We start from the raw sequence: 20,614 nt of genomic DNA, 5'->3' as shown, positions 1-20,614 counted from the left end.
AGTCTCCCACAACATCTTCCCAAAATATCTGGGTGTCACACTGGATCGATCCTTGTCGTTCAAACAGAATTGCCTGAATCTGTCAAAGAAGCTGAGTACAAGAGTAAATCTGCTGCATAAACTAGCGGGCAGCAACTGGGTTGCAGATGCAAACACTCTTCGCACTGCTTCACTTTCCCCAGCATACTCGGCTGGTGAGTAGGCCTACTGCGCTCATGTGTGGGAAAACAGCGTACATTCGAGCAAGATTGACGTACAACTCAATGAAAACATGAGAGTTCTTACTGGTACAGTGAGGTCCACTCCTACTCAGTGGCTGCCTGTTTTAGCAAACATTGCTCCTCCAGATCTGAGGAGAAAAGCAGAGAAAGTACAGTTGCTCAAGAACACCTTTACACACAGGAACTCACTGTTGTTCATTGCCTTACGAGATCCTCGTGTGATGAGGTTAAAATCCAGGAAACCACTCTGGACTGATCTACACTCCTATGAAAAATTCAGTGTAACAGCAGAGTGGAGACAGCGATGGGAACAACGTCCACCGACCAACGCCTTTCTGATTAAAGACCCAACGAAGAGAGTGCCAGGTTTCAATCTTCCTCGACATGAGTGGTCAAAACTCAACCGGGCCGATGACCTTCGATGTTAGGCCCCTTAAAACAACAAGCATCATCATCAAGCAACAACAAAACACAACCGTTTCAGAACAGGCCACAGCAAGTGCCGATATATGATGAAAAAGTGGGGATATTTTGAAAGTGCTGCGTGTGAGTGTAGTGCTGAGAAGCAGACATTGCTTCATGTTGTTCAGAGCTGTTCACTGTCAGCATTTAAGGACGGTTTGCGGGCTCTGCATGAATTATTGACACCAAGTGCAGTAGACTGGTTGTCGAAGCTGGACATTCTAGTTTAATTACTTCTATATTTTAATTTATATGTTCATTGTATATTTTTACACATTATGCTTGCAGATTCCATACGATAATAATATTGATAATAAAACGACTTAAAATGAATAAAGCTGCAGGTGAGGATGGGATCATAGCAGAAATTCTCAAATCAGCAGGCCCAAATACTATAAAAGAATTCACCGGTATCATCCAAGAGATTTGGGAAACAGAACAAATTCCAGAAGATTGGAAAAGTGCACTAATTCATCCTTTACATAAGAAAGGAGACAGAACAGACGTAAATAACTACAGAGGAATCTCATTGGTATCTGTTGCCTACAAAATTTTATCTCAGTGCCTTCTCGATAGAGCCCAACAGCAACTAGAACAAAAAATTGGAGAATATCAAGCAGGTTTCAGACCAGGCCGTTCATGTCCAGAGCAAATTTTGAACCTAAAGTTAATCCTAAGGCATCAGAGAATTTGTAGCAAAAATGTAGTTTGTACTTTTGTTGATTTCAAAAAGGCCTATGATTCAGTTGATCGTCAATCACTGTTTCAGGTATTGAAAGAACAGGGTCTAGACCGGAAAACACTCGCAATTGTAAAAGAGACATTGACAGACACAAAATCTAAGGTTAAATTCAGACCCTCAGACCCTTTTCCGATCAAAACAGGAGTAAGACAGGGAGATGGGCTCTCTCCACTACTCTTCAACTGCGTCCTTGAAAAGGTAATACAGGAATGGCGCAAACAGAAGTCTGTCCTCAAGATTGACCAACCAATCACTCTTGGTAGGGGCAAATTAGCAGTAGACTGCCTGGCATTTGCAGACGATCTGGCAATCTTAACTCGTGACGTTTCAACAGCCATAAACCAGATCGAACTCCTGAAAGAAACAGCGGAAAAAGTCGGCCTCCAAATATCGTTTGAAAAAACTGAATACATGACCTGCAGTAAAGAAGCCCCTAAATTCTTGGAGACAAAATATAGCAAAATAAAACGGGTCCAGCAATTCAAATATCTCGGTGAAATAATTCAGGAGAATGGAATGGAAACAAAAGCCAATGAAGTTAGATGCCAAAAAATGGAAACTGCGTATAGACTCACCCAAAATATTTATAACAAAAAGTGTCTCTCCAAGCATGCAAAACTAAGACAGTTATAATACAGTTATAAAACCAGAATGCCTCTATGGATCAGAGACACTAATTTTGAACAGGAAAACTGATCTAGAAAATATTCAGAAAAAGGAACGCGAGAACATTCGAAAAATTTTAGGCCCAAAACTCGTAGATGAACAATACCGCCTTAGAGGGAAACAGGAAATCAAACAATTTTCTAACATTCACAGCGACATCAGAAAACGCAGATTAAGATTCTTTGGACATATAAAAAGGATGAACCCAGATAGACTTACCAAGCAAATAGTTGAATTTTATGAAAACCGAAGTAAAGCCAAAACGGACACAATAAAATGGATTGGCGAAATTAAAACAGATCTCAAACTGGCAGGAATTACACCTGAAGACATCCAAAGCCGGGTTATCTTCAGAACCAAAGTTCATAAGTGGCAAGTTGACCAAGAGGAAAAACCAAAGAAGAAGACCGGAATAACATGGTCTCAAGAGAGAAAAGAAGCACACAGCAAACGAATGAAGGAAGTGTGGGCACAAAGAAAGGCAAATGCCTGTCTCTAAGTACTTTGCGTAGTCCTAATGGGCTCATTCGCAAAATATAATATAATATAATATAATATAATATAATATAATATAATATAATATAATATAATATAATATAATAATAATAATATAATAATATTATAATATTATTAATAATATTATTAATAATTAATAATTAATATTATTAATAATATTATTAATAATAATATTATATTATTATTATTATTATTATTATTATTATTATTATTATTATTATTATTATTATTATTATAAAATAATAAACACTTATAGTCTTAAATCGGCGTCTTTTAATAACATGGCAATTGCCTTATACACCTCTGGTTGCTGGAATAATAAAAGGTACTGTATGCTGAGTGGTAGTTGGAAGTTGACTGAAAGTAACGTGGTTATAACTCTTGCCGCTCCACATAGTACATTTGGCATGAGAATATGTGGTTGAGGTCAGCGATTGCTTGGCTGTCACAGGAACAGTAAGGCGAGTCTAGGATTCCTATCCAGTAGAGATGGTTTGCAAAACTGCTGTGACAGAACCTCGTGCGAATAAGAGATGTGACGTACACGATTTCCTTACCTTGCTACAGGGGAATTACTATTAAATATTACAGCAGCGACCTTTCGAAGCTACCAAGGGGCATAAAAATCAACTCTTATAGCAGTCTGCAAATCATTGCTCCCAATAGTTTCATACATTTAGCCCTTGTTTTTACCATTTAGGTTTCTTAGCTGTTATATATGACCTAAGGGAAACTTCTATGCCCAATTTTACCAAGTCGGTTTGGTAGTTCTTGAAGTATCGTGATGAGTGAGTGTTTTTTTTTTTTTTTTTTTTTCACATTTTACAAACATGGATTGTACGTGAATTTCTCATTATCAAAGAAAAATAACACATACATGCCACAAAAGTCCTTAGAAATATTTGCCACTTGATTTTTTTTTCTTGTAATTCAAACCGCCATCGTGTTTTCAGAAACCAGCAAACATACCTCATAACTGCAGGTTGACACCAACTTTCATAACGTTCTTCCATCTTTGCCATGCCTTAATTAAATATTTTTCCCTGCTAATTTTTCCGAAAATAATGCTCAGGTGTTAATGTAGAAGCTGGAATTTTAGTGACATGCTACATCTTATTTCTTTATATCACTGGAGAGAAGTGTTAACAAGAGATTATACGTTGATCCTCCCTGTTGTCTAGAAAGCCATCGATATCCACCATAAAAATTGACCAAGCCATGAATTCTACATTTTAAAGCTTGGTTTTCAAACAGTTCGTCTTTACGGAATTCCCTAATATGTGGTTCAACAGACTTCCCTTTAAGTTCACCACTACCCAGTACGTTCGCAACCTTGGTGGAGTGCAGTCGCTTTCGAGCTCGCTACGTGTGACTCATCCATAGCCTGGTATTCCCGTCGTACAGCTTTCAGTGTTCGTGTAGGATATTTATCGCTCTTGAACTGCAGCTAACATTATCAACTGGACTATGAATGATCCGCCCGATACGGGGCAGATCATTAATTTTGCCCTACAGACTTGTTATGCAGATCCAGCTACAACACCTTTACGAATAAATCCTCTTGATTTCCAATCAAGTCTTCAAGATCAACAGCAACCAGCCCTCCCAGTGGAGCAACATCACACTTTACGTACTCGACATCATGAAGAGAGCAACGTCAGCACGGGCATCTTATCAACAGAACGAGGATCAAGTACAGGTACACATAGTCATAATAGTTCTAATATGAAGTGCAATTTAGACCCTAAAACTAAGCGTTTTCGTGCCGATCCCAACTTACATACGGAACAGTTAATAGACATGGATACTGAGAATGAAAATGCCTCTTCCGACACAACTAATGACACAAATGCATCAAACCACCTTTCTGTTAATACCCCATTAGTTGCCCCATCATCTTCTACTAGGGGTACACCGTCGTCATCCCGTCTCAGTCAAAATAATAGGTACAATAATACTGATAACGGACCTTCCTTGTTGTTGTTGAAGGGACTAAGGATAATATAGGGAACTTACATCCGATGTCAATAGGACGATTAATCATTAGTGAAAATATAATTCCCCGTCAACAAGTTCTGGACATTAAACCTTCTGGTAAGAATAGACTTCGTATCGAGACCTTATCCGGAATAGCAGCAAACAAGCTAGTTGAATCAAACTTTTTGAAGGAAAAACACCTTGATGTCTATATTCCCAGCAGTGTTGTGCACAGGCTCGGGATTATCAGAAATGTAGACACGACATTTAGTGAAGATGAAATTCTAAAGGAAATTCAGAGTGCTATTCCCATTTCCCAAGTGAAACGATTTACAAAGAAGCTTCCCAATGGAGACACGCGACCTATTCCAGTCTGCCTCATAACATTTCGTGCCCAACACCTACCTCAACATATTTATATCCTAGGAACACGGTGCGAAGTTCAACCTTACATCTTTCCAGTGATGCAATGTCACCGATGTTTAAGATATAACCATTCATTATCTCAATGCAGAGGACAGCAACGCTGCAGTAGGTGTGCGGGACCCCATGACGTAAGAACTTGTACTGACACTGCACCACCATCATGCATGTATTGCCACGGTCCACACTTAGCCACGGATAGGGAGTGTCCCGAGTACAAGAAATGGTCCGAAATTAAATACCTTATGGCTCAGAATAATGTATCTCAAGAAGTAGCAATCAAAATGTACCATAAAAGAAATTATTCTACTGCTGTACTGGCCCCGTCTTTCAATTGGCAAAGCAGGGAAGAATTCCCTCCTCTCTCACAATCAGCGGTCCCGTCTCCAGCGGACTTTCAGCCACAGCTACCACGCACGGATATCCCGCCGGCTAACATGCAGCCTCGGTATCCAGAACAGGTTTCTCAGCAAGTAAACAACTTGACCAACACGTCGTTAACCTCACAGCACCATCAACAACAAATAATGCCTCCTCAAAGACAACAAACGCCGATGAGAGTGCATCCTCGCATACCACAGCAATTGCAACGGTCCCAGAGACTTCCTCCCCCATCTACACCGCAACCAAATTATCCATCGATACAACAACGTCAGTATATTCCCCCACATTTGCCTGTAACACCAATTTCCCACAACCCCTATCCCCCCCAACCACATAACATCATGACAACCACCTCCAAAAATTATGAGCATTTGATCGGAAAGATATTTAACCTTATCATGCTCCTCCTTACTCAAGCTCAATCTACAACGCCCGATGCCTTTAACCCGGCTATAATACATAACATGATCGCAAGTATATTTACTTCAGGTAATGAATAAAATACTCCAGTGGAACGCACGTTCCGTACTTGCGAATAAAGAGACCTTACGAAGAGTTTTATACACTGAAGATATTGATTTCGCCACCTTGAGTGAAACCTGGCTTAAGAACGATTCTAATCTAACCATTCCTGGCTATCATGTCATCCGACAGGACCGAGAAGACGGATATGGAGGGGTAGCAATATTAATAAAGAATACAATTCCATACGTAGAAGCAGTTATTGCTCACTCGCAGATTGCAAGTTTTCAGGCCGTTGCCGCAAGAGTTCACATTAACAACCAAGATATTTCATTGGTCTCATTATATAGCCCACCACGAACAAAAATTCAACTTCAAGAATGGTATCGGCTTACGCAACAGATAGAGCCACCTTTTCTCTTTTGTGGTGATTATAACGCACATAGCACAACATGGGGTTGCGAGATAAATGACACATATGGTGATGCTGTCTTACAAATAGTGGATGAGTTCAATTTATTTGTGTTAAACGATGGATCGGCTACCCTGTTACCAGTACCGGGACAACGTCTCTCCGCTGTCGACCTAACCATTTGTTCTTCTAATATCTTATCTGATTTTCATTGGAAAATCTTGCCGTATCCAATGGGTTCTAATCATTATGCTATCATCATTTCGCCTGTTTTACCATTTCGCCCTTCACCGATCAAACCCACTATTAAATGGAATGTTCAAAACGCTGACTGGGTCAAATACAGAAGGGTGATAGACGCAAATATACACTATGTGTTACATCAAAAAACCACGCTTGATAAATACAACGCCTTCGTACACACCATTAATTTCGCTGCCGCCATATCCATTCCTGAACGAAAACAAACCAACATCTCCAAAAGATTCCCTGCTCCATGGTGGAATTCCGAATGCAGTCGACAGATAGCTAAGAGAAATCAGGCCCTCAGCAAGTTAAAGCGAGCAACTACAATGGAAAATTTCCTCAATTACAAGAATATAGATGCAGCAGTCAAACGCTTTCTGAAAAGGGTAAAGAAGAATCGCTGGCGATCTTATTGTGAAAAACTGACCAAGGATACACCCCTATCGCAAATATGGTCGATGGTTAACAAAATGAAGAACAAAACGCCAACCCCTAAAGCACTTAAATGTTGGGCAGAAGAGTTTTCAGATATTATTGCTCCACCTACGACCTAATTTCCTCCAAAACAACGTCCACCGTTCGAACTTTTCCGTCCTACGCAAGATATTCTAACATCACCTTTCACGCTACATGAATTAGAACAAGTTTTAAAAACTACTGCTAACTCTGCGCCTGGATATGACCATATACATTACTGCATGCTTTCTAACTTATCTCGCAATGCCAAGGAAATATTGCTCTTACTTTTCACATATATTTGGAATGAAACCAATTTTCCCGACGACTGGACGACGCAGATTATTGTCCCAATTTTAAAACAAGGTAAAGATCCTAACGAAGCTGCTTCTTACAGACCCATCGCTCTATCTTCATGCATAGCTAAAACTTTTGAACGGCTGTTGAAACTAAGACTGGAGTGGTGGTTAGAGTTTCATAATTTATTGCCTCGATCTCAATATGGGTTCCGGAAAAGTCGTTCTACTTACGACCATCTTAGCATTCTGACTACGGACATTGAACATACATTTCTAAACCATGGTTACCTTACCGCCATATTTCTCGATACATCTGGGGCATATGACAGCGTTAGTATACAAGTACTTTCTGAAAAGCTACATGACCTTGGTCTTCCCGAAATATACGTGCGAGGTATATATAACTTATTTTTCCGGCGGACAATCTATATTCGAACCCAAGATAACACCTTGTATGGGCCCAGACTAGTAACAAAAGGACTCCCTCAGGGTGCTATACTGAGTCCTTTACTGTATGCCATCTACACTGCAGATCTCGATCACATGTTTAAACAAACAGTCAAAGTTCTTCAGTATGCAGACGACGTATGTATCTACGCATCATCGCAGTCTCTTTGGTTAACATGCTTATGGCTAGACGACGCTGCAAGGAAACTCCACGCCTGGACATTTCAAACAGGTCTTAATTTATCCCCAACAAAATCCTCTATTATTGTCTTCACTCGAAAGCAGTTCCACTCAATATCACCATCTGTACATCTTGGGCCATACTCCTTCCCTTTACGAACTTCAGCCAAGCTACTAGGCTTATACCTCGATAGTAAACTTACATGGAGAACCCACGTCGAGTACCTGGTAACTAAAGTGGGCCGAACGTTAAACATAATCAGAGCATTATGTCGAGTATGGTGGGGAGCTGACCCATCTGTCCTGTTACTATTATATAGATCGTTAATCCGATCTGTACTAGATTATGGCTGCATCTTTTTCGGCAACGCACCGCAGTATGTCCTATGTCCTGCAGTTCCGCGCACTCAGAATATGTCTCGGAGCCATGAACTCAAGTCCTACTAACGCACTTCTGGTAGAGGCTAAAGAAATGCCCCTTCAGATAAGACGAGATCTGCTTGCCAACAACTTTCTTCTGCAACGCTCGTCCATAACTAGCCACCCTATAACATCTAAACTGCGCCGCCTCCTTCCACTGTGTGACAGAAGAACAAACAGAAGACTACGGATACCTCTATTGGTCAAAAGTATCAAGAAATTGCAGCACATCATACCCCTTACTCTTCAAGATACAGCGCTTCCACTATTTCGGCAGAGGTATGAACTTTCAGTATTTCAACCATCCACATTTCATCTTCCAGATTTTATAATCTGCAATACCAATATCAACGAAAAAGTAACAAATTTTATCAATGCATATTGGGGCAGTTATACTCAAATATACACAGATGGGTCTAAGACCAATGAAGGAGTCGGATATGCGTACTACTGCCCTGCACTCAACACTAGCAAAATATTCTCCCTTCTCCACGAAGCTTCAATATTCACAGCTGAAATACTTGCCATTAAATCAGCCATCACGTACGGCGTCCAGCACTTCAGCAGTATATTAATTCTCACAGACTCCAAGAGTGCACTTCAAAAACTAGAACACCCATGCAGGAACACGCGTTCGAATAAATACATCATGGACATCCTAAGTTGCATATACCAAGCTAAGGAAAACGGAAAAGAAGTTCATCTTATGTGGATCAAAGGTCACACTGGAATTATACACAATGAAACCGTAGACCAACTGGCAAAGCAGAGCATTACAGAAGGCCAGTTCCAAGCACTACGCCTACCATACACGGACTTCCAAAGCCACATCAAGGAACAGGCTTACAAAGAATGGTCAAATTAGTGGGCAACAACTCAACGCATCAAAGGCAAGCATTACGCCGCTATCCAGAGACACATCCCACAGAGACCATGGTTCAGTCTACTATCTCTAACTCGCCGCCATATGACATCAATTATCAGAATGCGACTTGGACATGCATCTTACCCCAGTCATCTGTTCAGACTCAATGTCATAGACTCCCCAAATTGTCCCTCTGACCCCAATCAAGAAGCAGACCTCAACCATACAATTTTAGGATGCACTAGATACAAACCACAAGTGACTAATTTATATCAAACGCTTATACAACTGAAAGTTCCACTTCCCACTTCCGTTTCGTCGTTGTTCAGCAGCTATGACATCCGTATATATCAAGCAATAGCCAAATTTTTAAGTGAAGCCAATTTAACATTGTGATACGTTTGTTCTGTAGTCTGTAGTTAAACTGTTCTCATCCAACCAAAGTTCCTGTACCGCGGCTTTCCATCACCAATTAGTCACAATGCCATTAACGGTCCCATATTGTAAAGATGTTGCTCTTTGACTTTCCTGTTTCGTAAATGTACAGAGCTGGCAGCATGGTCTTACGGACCAAATGCCAAAATGCTAAATTTAAAAAAAAAGTTCACCACTAGATACTATAGACTTCGCCTTGTCGTTGCAGTCAATCTCTTCTACTTTCCCACAGCTCTTTTTTCTTCATGCACTGCAAACCCCAATGTGCTAGTCACCTCGTCTATTTACTGCATTTCATTCTCGGCCATCTTCTTCCTCTCCTCCCGGCAATGTTCCCTTCTATGATGTTCAGAAAAAACATCGCGCGGTCAATGAATTTTGCTTTTCTTCAATTATTATACATAACAGTGTACTACCTCCACTAACGTTTCTGAGCACCCTCACATTTGCTTTTATGCCTGTCCCGCTTGTACGGGCTATCCTTCTCCATGCCCATATCTCTGCTGCTTCCATTCGCCTTTTGTCCTCTTTGCCCAACGTTCAAATCTCATTACCACATAAATTGTTCCAGAAAAAGTTGTCTGCAAAAATAAAAAATATCGCAGCACCGTATCCACGCGCTTGCTGGTCAATACGTTCCTTTTACTTGTGAACGTTTTCTTTGTTAGACCAATTCTTCTTTTGGTTTCTTAGGTACTCCCGTTATCCTCGGTTATCCTCCCGTTATCATTTAACTTGGTATACAATAAACAAGGAAATATAAACTCTGAACAGGAAAATTCATTAACTTACCTCCTATGTCGAAACTATTTATTTTATTGCAACATCGTCCGACTCGTTGGCTGAATTGTCAGCGTACTGCCCTTCGGTTCAGAGGGTCCCGGGTTCGATTCCCGGCCGGGTCGGGGATTTTAACCTTCATTGGTTAATTCCAGTGGCCCGGGGACTGGGTGTTTGTGCTGTCCCCAACATTCCTGCAACTCACACACCACACATAACACTATCCTCCTCCACAATAACAAGCAGTTTCCTACACATGGCAGATGCCGCCCACCCTCATCGGAGGGTCTGCCTTAAAAGGGCTGCACTCGGCTAGAAATAGCCACACGAAATTATTATTATGATTATTATTATTATTATTGCAACATCTAAAGTGATCAATTAAAGGCGTCGATTACGAGATTACGTTGTTCCGATACGAACAGGGGGTCTTCCGCATAGAATATTTCCTAGATGTGCACGGTCGGAAGTTTACACCAACAGATTTCTTGCAATGATTTATAAAATCATCATCATCATCTGTTTACCCTCCAGGTTCGGTTTTTCCCTCGGACTTAGCGAGGGATCCCACCTCTACCGCCTCAAGGGCAGTGTCCTGGAGCTTCAGACTCTTGGTCGGGGGATACAACTGGGGAGTATGACCAGTACCTCGCCCAGGCGGCCTCACCTGCTATGCTGAACAGGGGCCTTGTGGAGGGATGGGAAGATTGGAGGGGATAGGCAAGGAAGAGGGAAGGAAGCGGCCGTGGCCTTAAGTTAGGTACCATCCCGGCATTCGCCTGGAGAAGAAGTGGGAAACCACGGAAAACCACTTCCAAGATGGCTGAGGTGGGAATCGAAACCACCTCTACTCAGTTGACCTCCCGAGGCTGAGTGGACCCCGTTCCAGCCCTCGTACCACTTTTCAAATTTCGTGGCAGAGCCGGGAATCGAACCCGGACCTCCGGGGGTGGCAGCTAATCACGCTAACCACTACACCACAGAGGCGGACGCAATGATTTATAAAATGCGTGTTATTACCCAGTGAATGTACATTAAAAAGCTCTTGATTTTCATCGTAGGTAAGGTAGGGTTATTCTGCCCGAAGGCATGTCCGAACCTCCGCAGAAGTGTTCCTTAGCCGGAGTTTACGTGCGGTAGGTTGGCCAGTTCCTTTCCGCTCCTCCATTGCCTTACCCCCACCAACAGCGCGTGGCAACCCATCCAACTCCTGACCACGCCCAATGTTGCTTAACTTCGGAGATCGCACGGGATCCGGTTTTCAACACGGCTACGGCCGTTGGCATTTTCATCGCATTCTCCAATAATAATAATAATAATAATAATAATAATAATAATAATAATAATAATAATAATAATAATAATAATAATAATAATAATAGGTGTCTGATGGCCCTTCGACTACTATAGGATTTTGAAAACTCCGGAATGCCTGAATTTAGTCCTGTAAAGCGATTATTTAAGATGCCAATTAGTCTACTGATATGGGTCTCTCGCATTTAAGCGCTCTGAACCGCCTACTCAATATATCGGGATCGGATCCCTCAAGTTTGAACGTAGACGGCGAGCACTCGCGATCTCTCGAAACTATGGATATACTCTGCAAAACTCAGTACAGAAATGATACAGAAAGTGTTTGCAAAGTGTTCAGAATAGGTGACCTATATTCCCATTTGCAAAACAAGACCATTCTGTACGTGGCTGATATAATCTAGATCGGAGTTCATACGATATCAATTGAAGAGAAGAACATAGTAGTAAATGTTGAATGGGTAACCGGAACTCTATGATCGCGCAATTCCTATCGCCCAGAAGATCTGTCGCTTGTTAGATTTGTGGTGGTGTCTTATCTGTGGCTATATGCCACCTGTTCAATATAAGGTATACAATAGTACGTATGTCTCCAAACTATTTAAATTCATAATGCTATGGCAAAACAGTCCATAGGCCTATCTGCCAATTAACATATTCATATCACATATGTATAACAAATAGTTTGAATTAAATTATAGTAGGCCCTAAGGATTAATATGTGTAATTGCATTTTGCAACTTATGAAGCAGTGATTTACAGTAGCCTAGTATGTAGCAAAGGACTAAGACAAGAAATGCTGATTATGTGAAGTCCATTTTGTTAAAAGCCTGCTATTGTTGGAAATAACTATTGAAAGGTAGTGGAATGTGTACACATTTTGTCTTCATGGTTTTCTAAACTGGATTTCCAAACATCTAACTTCACATAAACACGCAGAAACAACAAGAGAAGGGTTTGGGCTTGTTCCATTTCTGTATCAAACACTATTTGACCTTTCATGTTAACGACTGCACAGCGCAAAACACATGTAATAAAATATCGTTGTGCATGATAAACTAATGCCTTTGCTGGCAGGACCTAGTGTTTACAGTGCACTATGTCTTCTGGTATAGGCTAGAGCAATTTTGTTACTTTCATAGATCTGTCTCAGTCTTATCCTCCACTTTAACAATATGAAAGTGACTGAGGTATGAGCGATTCTAGTTATGCCAATCATTATGCAGCCAATCCCTGCTATGAATGGTGTGAAAATGTTACTCATAGGGTCGGTTGGTGCTTGCAATTCAGTGGGCTTGGCAGACTGATATGTAATAGCAACTCTGGCTCGGTGAGGAAAGCAACGGGAAACTATCTCGCTCCTCTTTTCCCTAGTACGCCTCTTCAGTGATGCCTAGGCCATCTATGACAGCTGATGGCTGAGCTGTTGAGGATCCCACCAACGTTAGCGCTGACGGACTGAACATACAGAGGGTACATGATAAACTAGATATACACTACTGATCGCATGTAAGATTTCTTGATGGCAAAAAAATATTAAAACCTATTTGTTAGAACACAAAAATATTCTACAACCCATAGTCGATGTTGTTTCGATCCTTATCAAAAGAACAAAATACTATGTAATGATGTAAAATTATTTTTTCTTTCGAATAACTTCATTGTTGTAAGTTACCCGTTATGTAATATCAAACTAACAGGTTGCACCCGATGTACCTTTCCGGTACCGAAGCCCAGACCTGAAAAACAAGCGCATAAGGAATCAGAAGGGATCCGCTGGATATCGAATCTTCTGTCTCTGGCTGAGGTGGGCCCATTTTCCATCCTTCGCAAGGGACCCGGCGCGCCATACCCAGGAGTTGTCCGAGACAGAGAACAGCTGCTGGTTAGGAAGGAGATAGTTTCAGTTATTCGTAATACATCAAATGACAGCCGGTCTGATTGGCTCAGACGGTTGAGGCGCTTACCTTCTGACACCAACTTGGCAGGTTCGATCCTGACTCAGTCCGGTGGTATTTGAAGTTGTTCAAATACGTCAGCCTCGTGTCGGTAGACTTACTGGCACGTAAAAGAACTCCTGCGGGACTAAATTCCGGCACTCTGGCGTCTCCGAAAGCAGTAAAAGTAGTTAGTGAGACGTAAATCAAACAACATTTAAACCGAGCTCGATAGCTGCAGTCGCTTAAGTGCGGCCAGTATCCAGTATTCGGGAGATAGTAGGTTCGAACCCCACTATCGGCAGCCCTGAAGATGGCTTTCCGTGGTTTCCCATTTTCACACAAGGCGAATGCTGGGGCTGTACCTTAATTAAGGCCACGGCCGCTTCCTTCCCACTCCTAGCCCTTTCCTGTCCCAACGTCGCCATAAGACCTATCTGTGTCGGTGCGACGTAAAGCAACTAGCAAAAAAAAAAACATTTAAAAAAATAGATCTGACAGCGGAACGCATCTGAATGCCAACTCCACGTCATAAATCCTGAGGGACCAGAGAGCCAGGACAGGTCCACCAACCCTTGTGAACGGCCTAAATATTTGTAAGTGCTCTAGTTTATCTAGCTAGATAAACGAAATCTTGCGGGACACATCCGTGTTCCCGAATACTGTAAAAGTAGTTATTGATATTGTTGTTTGAGTCATCATCCCATGGACTGGTTTGAAACAGCTCTCCATGCCAGCCTATTCTGGGATAACATTTTCATTTCTGCGTAACTACTGCTTCCTACATCTGCTCCAATCTGCTTGTCATATTCATACCTTGGCCTACCCCTACCGTACTTACCACCTACACTTCCCTCAAAAACCAGCTGAATAAGTCCTGGGTGTCTTAAGATGTGTCCTATCATTCTATCTCTTCTTCTTGTCAAATTTAGCCAAATCGACCTCCTCTCACCAATTCCATTCAGTATCTCTTCATTCGTGATTCGCTCTATCCATCTCACCTTCAGCCCTTTTCTGTAACGCCACATTTCAATGGTTCTATTTTCTTCCATTCTGAACAAGTTACCGTCCGTGTTTTATTCCATACAATGCCACGCTTCAAAAATATATTTCCAGTTCCTATATGTTCGAACTGAGCAAATTTCTCTTCTTAAGAAAGACCTTCCTTGTTTGTTCTCCTTACTTCTGTCATCGTTAGTTAATTAACTGCCCAAGTAACAATATCCATCTGCTTCCTTTAAGACTTCATTTCTTAACCTATTATTTTCTGCATCACCTGACTTCATTCGACTGCACTCCATTACTTTTGCTTTGGATTTATTAATTTTCTTCTTGTACTCCCTCCCCAAACTGTGTCCATACCATTCAGCAATTTCTCCAGATCGTGTGCGGTTTCAGATAAAATGACTATATCATTGGCAAATCTCACGGTTTTAATTTCTTCTCCTTCGATTGTGATTCCCATTCCAAATTCCTCTTTGATTTGCTTTACCGCCCGTTCGGTACAAACACTGGAAAGGAAGGGGGGACAAACTGCAGCCTTGCCTCACTCCTTTCTGGATTGCTGCTTATGTTTCAAAGCCCTTGATTCGTATCACAGTAGGCTGATTTTTATGGACTGTAGATAATTCTTCGTTCTCGGTAACTAATCCCGATCACCTTCAGAATCCCAAATAGCTTGGTCCAATTAACATTATCAAATGCCTTTTCTAGATCTACTAACGCCATGTATATTGGCTAGTCCATCATAATTCGATCCTCTAAGATCAGACGTAAAGTCGGTATTGCTTGACGTGTTTTTACATTTCTTTTGTAGCCAAATTGAACTTCTCCCAAATACGTTTCAACTTACCTTTCCATTTTTCTGTAAATAATTCGTGTTAAAATTTTGCAAGCGTGAGATACTATACTAATGGTGCAGCAGTTTTCACATTTGTCAGCGCCGGCTTTCTTGGGAATAGGTATAACAACATTCTGTTGAAAATCGGATGGCACATCTCAGGTATCCTACATTTTACACACTAAATAGAATAATATCGCCATGCCGGTTTCTCCTAAGGCAGTCAGTAATTCACAGGGAATGCCATCAGTTCCAGATTTCTTGTTCCTATTTAGTTCTCTGAAAGGCCCTTCAGTGGCCTCCACAGGGAGAAGGCTAGGGGGCGATTAAGGTATATGTGGAAATGTACGACTGGGACCTTTAAAAGAGAACACACTGTCTAATCTGTCCGACTCGTTGGCTGAATGGTCAGCGTACTGGCCTTCGGTTCATAGGGTCCCGGGTTCGATTCTCGGCCGGGTCGTGATTTTAACCTTAATTGGTTAATTCCAATGGCTGGGGGGCTGGGTGTGTGTGGCGTATTCAGCATTAGAAATCATCCTAGGTAAGGTCCTCATCTTTACAGACATGCAGGTCGCCGTCTACGAGAAAAAGACCCGCACCAGGGCTCCCCGGAAGCCATAAGCCATTATTACTGTCTAATCTGAAAGAAGTACAAATAATTGCACGACAATTGATGTAGATGCTCAGGAGAGTAACAGAACGATACAGAGAGGATTAGTGGCAGGTTTTTATCGAAATGTTCACTACTTTTTCACTAACAGGGCTCACATTCGATTTCTACGTTGTGGTAATCATATAAGTGGGATTGTAAATAAAGGTTACAGATCTCTTCGTATGGTTATGATCGAGCTCGATAGCTGCAGTCGCTTAAGTGCGGCCAGTGTCCAGTATTCGGGAGATAGTAGGTTCGAACCCCACTGTCGGCAGCCCTGAAAATGGTTTTCCGTGGTTTCCCATTTTCACACCAGGCAAATACTGGAGCTGTACCTTAATTAAGGCCACGGCCGCTTCCTTCCCACTCCTAGCCCTTCCCTGTCCCCTCGTCGCCATAAGACCTATCTGTGTCGGTGCGACGTAAAACAACTAGCGTATGGTTATGAGGGTATTTAAGGGTTGCCGTAAGGATGTTAAATAGAGGGCGTAGGACCCCAATTAGAATGTGGTTCTTGTGTATGGGACAATCACCAGGACTACTTTATTCCAGTACTGTAAAAGATCCTAAAGAAAGCTGCACGATTTGTTCTGGGTGCTTTTCCACAAAAGAGTAGTGTTCCGAAAATGTTGCAAACTTAGGGCTGGGAGTAAGGAGCTGAGCTGTCAGTGGAGGCTTACCGTGGAATTACATTAAGGCGACACTCCGGAGATAAACATCGATATTTTGGTAATTTTGGTGAAATTTTCTTAATGACTTAATTTGAAAGGATTGAGTTTTTTATGTCACGAAGTTATTTACCCGAATCAAACAATTTATCACTCTAAAAATGCTTTGTTCGCCAATTGTAATTTTACATTTAAATCCCATTTTCTCCCATAATATTCTGCCAAATGTTACAAAATTTGTATGGTATATGTATCACAACTATATTAAGAAACCTGCTTATAGAATTGTTGATTGCACAAATTTTTCAAGTAGTAGAGATTTTTAAGTAAAAACGTAAAAATTACACAAACTTTAGTACAATATATATTCTTACATAAATTATGTGCAGAAAAAACGATACGTAGTGCTTTTAAAGGAAGTATTATCTACCTAAGTACGAATTTACATTAACATGTTAATTACATTTCATGAAAACGTGGAATTAAAAATTTCTAAAACAAAAATGTATTTTGGGAGAGATATTAATTGTATTTGAAAGAAATGTTCATGATATCTCTACATACTGTATATGTAGATGACATTTCCACAATGTTTCGTGAAAACCCATGCAATAGGTAAAAATATATTTTTATCTCTGGAGTGTCTCCTTAACGGATGAATAAGGAATGAGTCTTTAAAATGAGGAAAGATTATAATACGAAGATAAAGTTGGAATTCAAGAGGAAGAAATGGGGAAAATACTCATTTATAAAAAGATAAATTAGGGATTGGAATAATTTACCAAGGAAGATCTTAAATTTCCAACTTTTTGAAATCGTTTTAGAAAAGACTAGGTGGACAAATGGTAGGGAGCCTGGGTGACTGGTCAGTGATGTTTCATTGGATTGATTTTATACGGCGATTCCACCCGCATGCGGGTAGTGCTAGTGATAGCATGTACAGACGTGCACATTAATGGTGTCCCGACATAAACAATCAACACTGCCCCACTCCAGTACTGAAAAGGAGGGGAGAGTGTGAAGGGGTAGTGTTGAAGGCCACTCCAGTACAAAACAAGAAGGAAGGGAGTGAAGGGGTAGTGCCGAAGGCACAATGACTCACCTTCTCGCTCAACGCATTGCTGCATGTATACAGCCTGCTGCAAGACTCTTTTGTGATTGAAATGGGCACACTGGCGGATGTATTGAAGTACAGCATTAGGTAACCTACTCTGATAATTACAGAATCAAGAGATAAAGGAGGTTTTTAACCGAATTTTTTTTTTTTTAATAGTTAGGAATATTTTGTGGCTGCGTTATATCGGGTCGTAATTTGAAAATATCTTTTACTGGTTTCTAACTTTGTTCTGGACTTCAATGAAGTTATATCATCATAATTTACCACCTCGGATATAGAATTACGATACATTCTATAAAAAGAAAATTAATATGCTAAAATAAGTTATTGATGTATTGATGTATAACTGTGTAAGCATTTCTTTACAAAAATAACTGAAGTTCGTCGCCATAAGACCTATCTGTGTCGGTGCGACGTAAAGCCCCTAGCAAAAAAAAAAAAAAACTGAAGATACATTTTACTTCATGAGCAATAAGAAAATAATGTAATATCATTCAAATTCAATTTCCATAAAATACAAATTCGTGTCTTAAAATATACAACAAAAATGCAATTATTGCTACATTTCAACATAACTAATTATTATAAAATTAACACATTTTTACAGAAATATCTTATAAAAAGTATGAACGTATCACATCTTCCTCGAAAATGTATAAATAAAATAAACGTACGGTAAAATAATATTATAAAAATAATTATAAATATATAATAAAATAATATTGCCATATTTCTACCCATCTCCAAACTGACTTAAGACTGCACGATATTGCTTGAGCTATTGCTTGGGGGACCATGTGAGCCTCCCGCATGCCAATAATACCGCCTCGATTCACCCGTGATTAGATAGGAGCCATCTTACAATGTTACAGTATAACGAAATGTAGGCCGGAATACACACACTGTGTATTCAGCACTACCTGTTCACTCCCTTCCCCTCCTTTTCGGTACTCAGGTGGCCTTCTAAACTACCCCTTCACTCTCTCCCCTCGTTTTCAGTACTGGAGTGGGGCAGTGTTGATTGTTTATGTCGGGACACCATTAATGTGCGTGCGTGTACAAGTGAGGTGTAGCGATGATATTTCAAATCCTGCCAGCAAGGTACCCTTCCGACAGTTTGTAGGACTGTGTAAAGCTTGCGCTATATTGAGCGGTAACAGCAAGCAGGTGATAAAATGAATGAGACTCAATGTGGTTTGGATACCGCCACAAGGTCGCCCTGGACCACGTGTACTAATGAGTACGTAGTCCTCTAAGATAGCTTCGCCTTAGCAGGTCCAGCTGCCCTTGACTTGGCTGGAAGATGCTCCTCCACAGGGAACAAAGAAACACGCTGTCTAGAACTGTGCCATTCGCACACTTGCCGGCCTTTCTCATTGATCACACTCGCCAGGGGAGAACGTTGGGGAGTCATTGGAATTACCAGCTTGTTAATCGAAAAGCTATACTGAGGTAAACCAGCCGCTGTTCTCAGAAAGCAAAGAAGACTTTACCGTCTTCAAACAATGTTGCCATTTTATCGATTTTGGCGTTAAAACTAACTTGTTTTATACTTCGTTTTAGACTCAGGTAGAAATAATTAATTATTTCGTTCAACTTAATTAAGGCCACAGTCGCTTCCTTCCCATCCTAGGCCTTTCCTATCCGGTCGTCGCCGTAAGACCTATCTGCGTCTGTGCGGCGTAAAGGAAATTGGCATTGTAGAAAAGTATGTATTAGTCATCAAAGTGAAAAATCTTCGCACTTTTCACGGATAATTAATAATTCATGTCTTTTCAGACACGACTGTTAGACAAGTAATTTACAACGTTACAACCATCAAATTGAGACACACATTCACACATTACCATTGTGCTTTCTTTCTGAGCGAAATCATGCAGTATTTGTTTTACTAAACCAATTGCTAAATTAATGTTTCCTTATAATTTTGCTCATAATCAGACATCCAGTATTCTGAACATATGCTGGCCTCAGAATAGCTGAACGTTGTCATCGGATAAACGGTTGCTTTGAACATGTTCTTGAAATTGTCTGGCGTGCTGAGCTCCACTGTTTATCAATAATATTGCTGCACACAGTGCGTGGCGTCAATACCTCAGTCGCTCCTGACGCGCCTTCTTGACTTAAAACGTGAGGCTTATGTGAAATGTAATCAAATTTGACGAAAGGGAATCACATGGTTATCAAAGTGCTCGCTAAGCTCCTCTAAAAATGCAATTCGAGTACCTGTGGAGGAATTTCCCATTCCTCGATTGCTGTTATCAATCAATCAATCAATCAATCACTACTGATCTGCATTAAAGGCAGTCGCCCAGGTGGCAGATTCCCTATCTGTTGTTTTCCTAGCCTTTTCTTAAAAGATTTACAAGAAATTGGAAATTTATTGAACATCTACCTTGGTAAGTTATTAAAATCCCTATCTCCCCTTCCTATAAATGAACATTTGCCCCAGTTTGACCTCTTGAATTCCAACTTTATCTTCATATTGTGATCTTTCCTAATTTTTAAGACGCCACTCAAACTCATTCGTCTACTAATGTCATGAGATAGAGAAACCACTCTAAGAAGAAAAATGATTAAAATTATCGGACCGGGCAAGTTGACCGTGCGGTTAGCGGCGCACAGCTGTGAGCTTGCATCTGAGAGATAGTGAGTTCGAACCCCACTGTCGGCAGCCCTGAAGATGGTTTTAC

The sequence above is a fragment of the Anabrus simplex genome, chromosome 2 (genome assembly GCF_040414725.1).
Source record: "Anabrus simplex isolate iqAnaSimp1 chromosome 2, ASM4041472v1, whole genome shotgun sequence".
NCBI classification, from domain to species: Eukaryota; Metazoa; Arthropoda; class Insecta; order Orthoptera; family Tettigoniidae; genus Anabrus; species Anabrus simplex.
The sequence above is the reverse complement of the archived record's forward strand: the minus strand, read 5'-3'. Positions refer to the sequence as shown.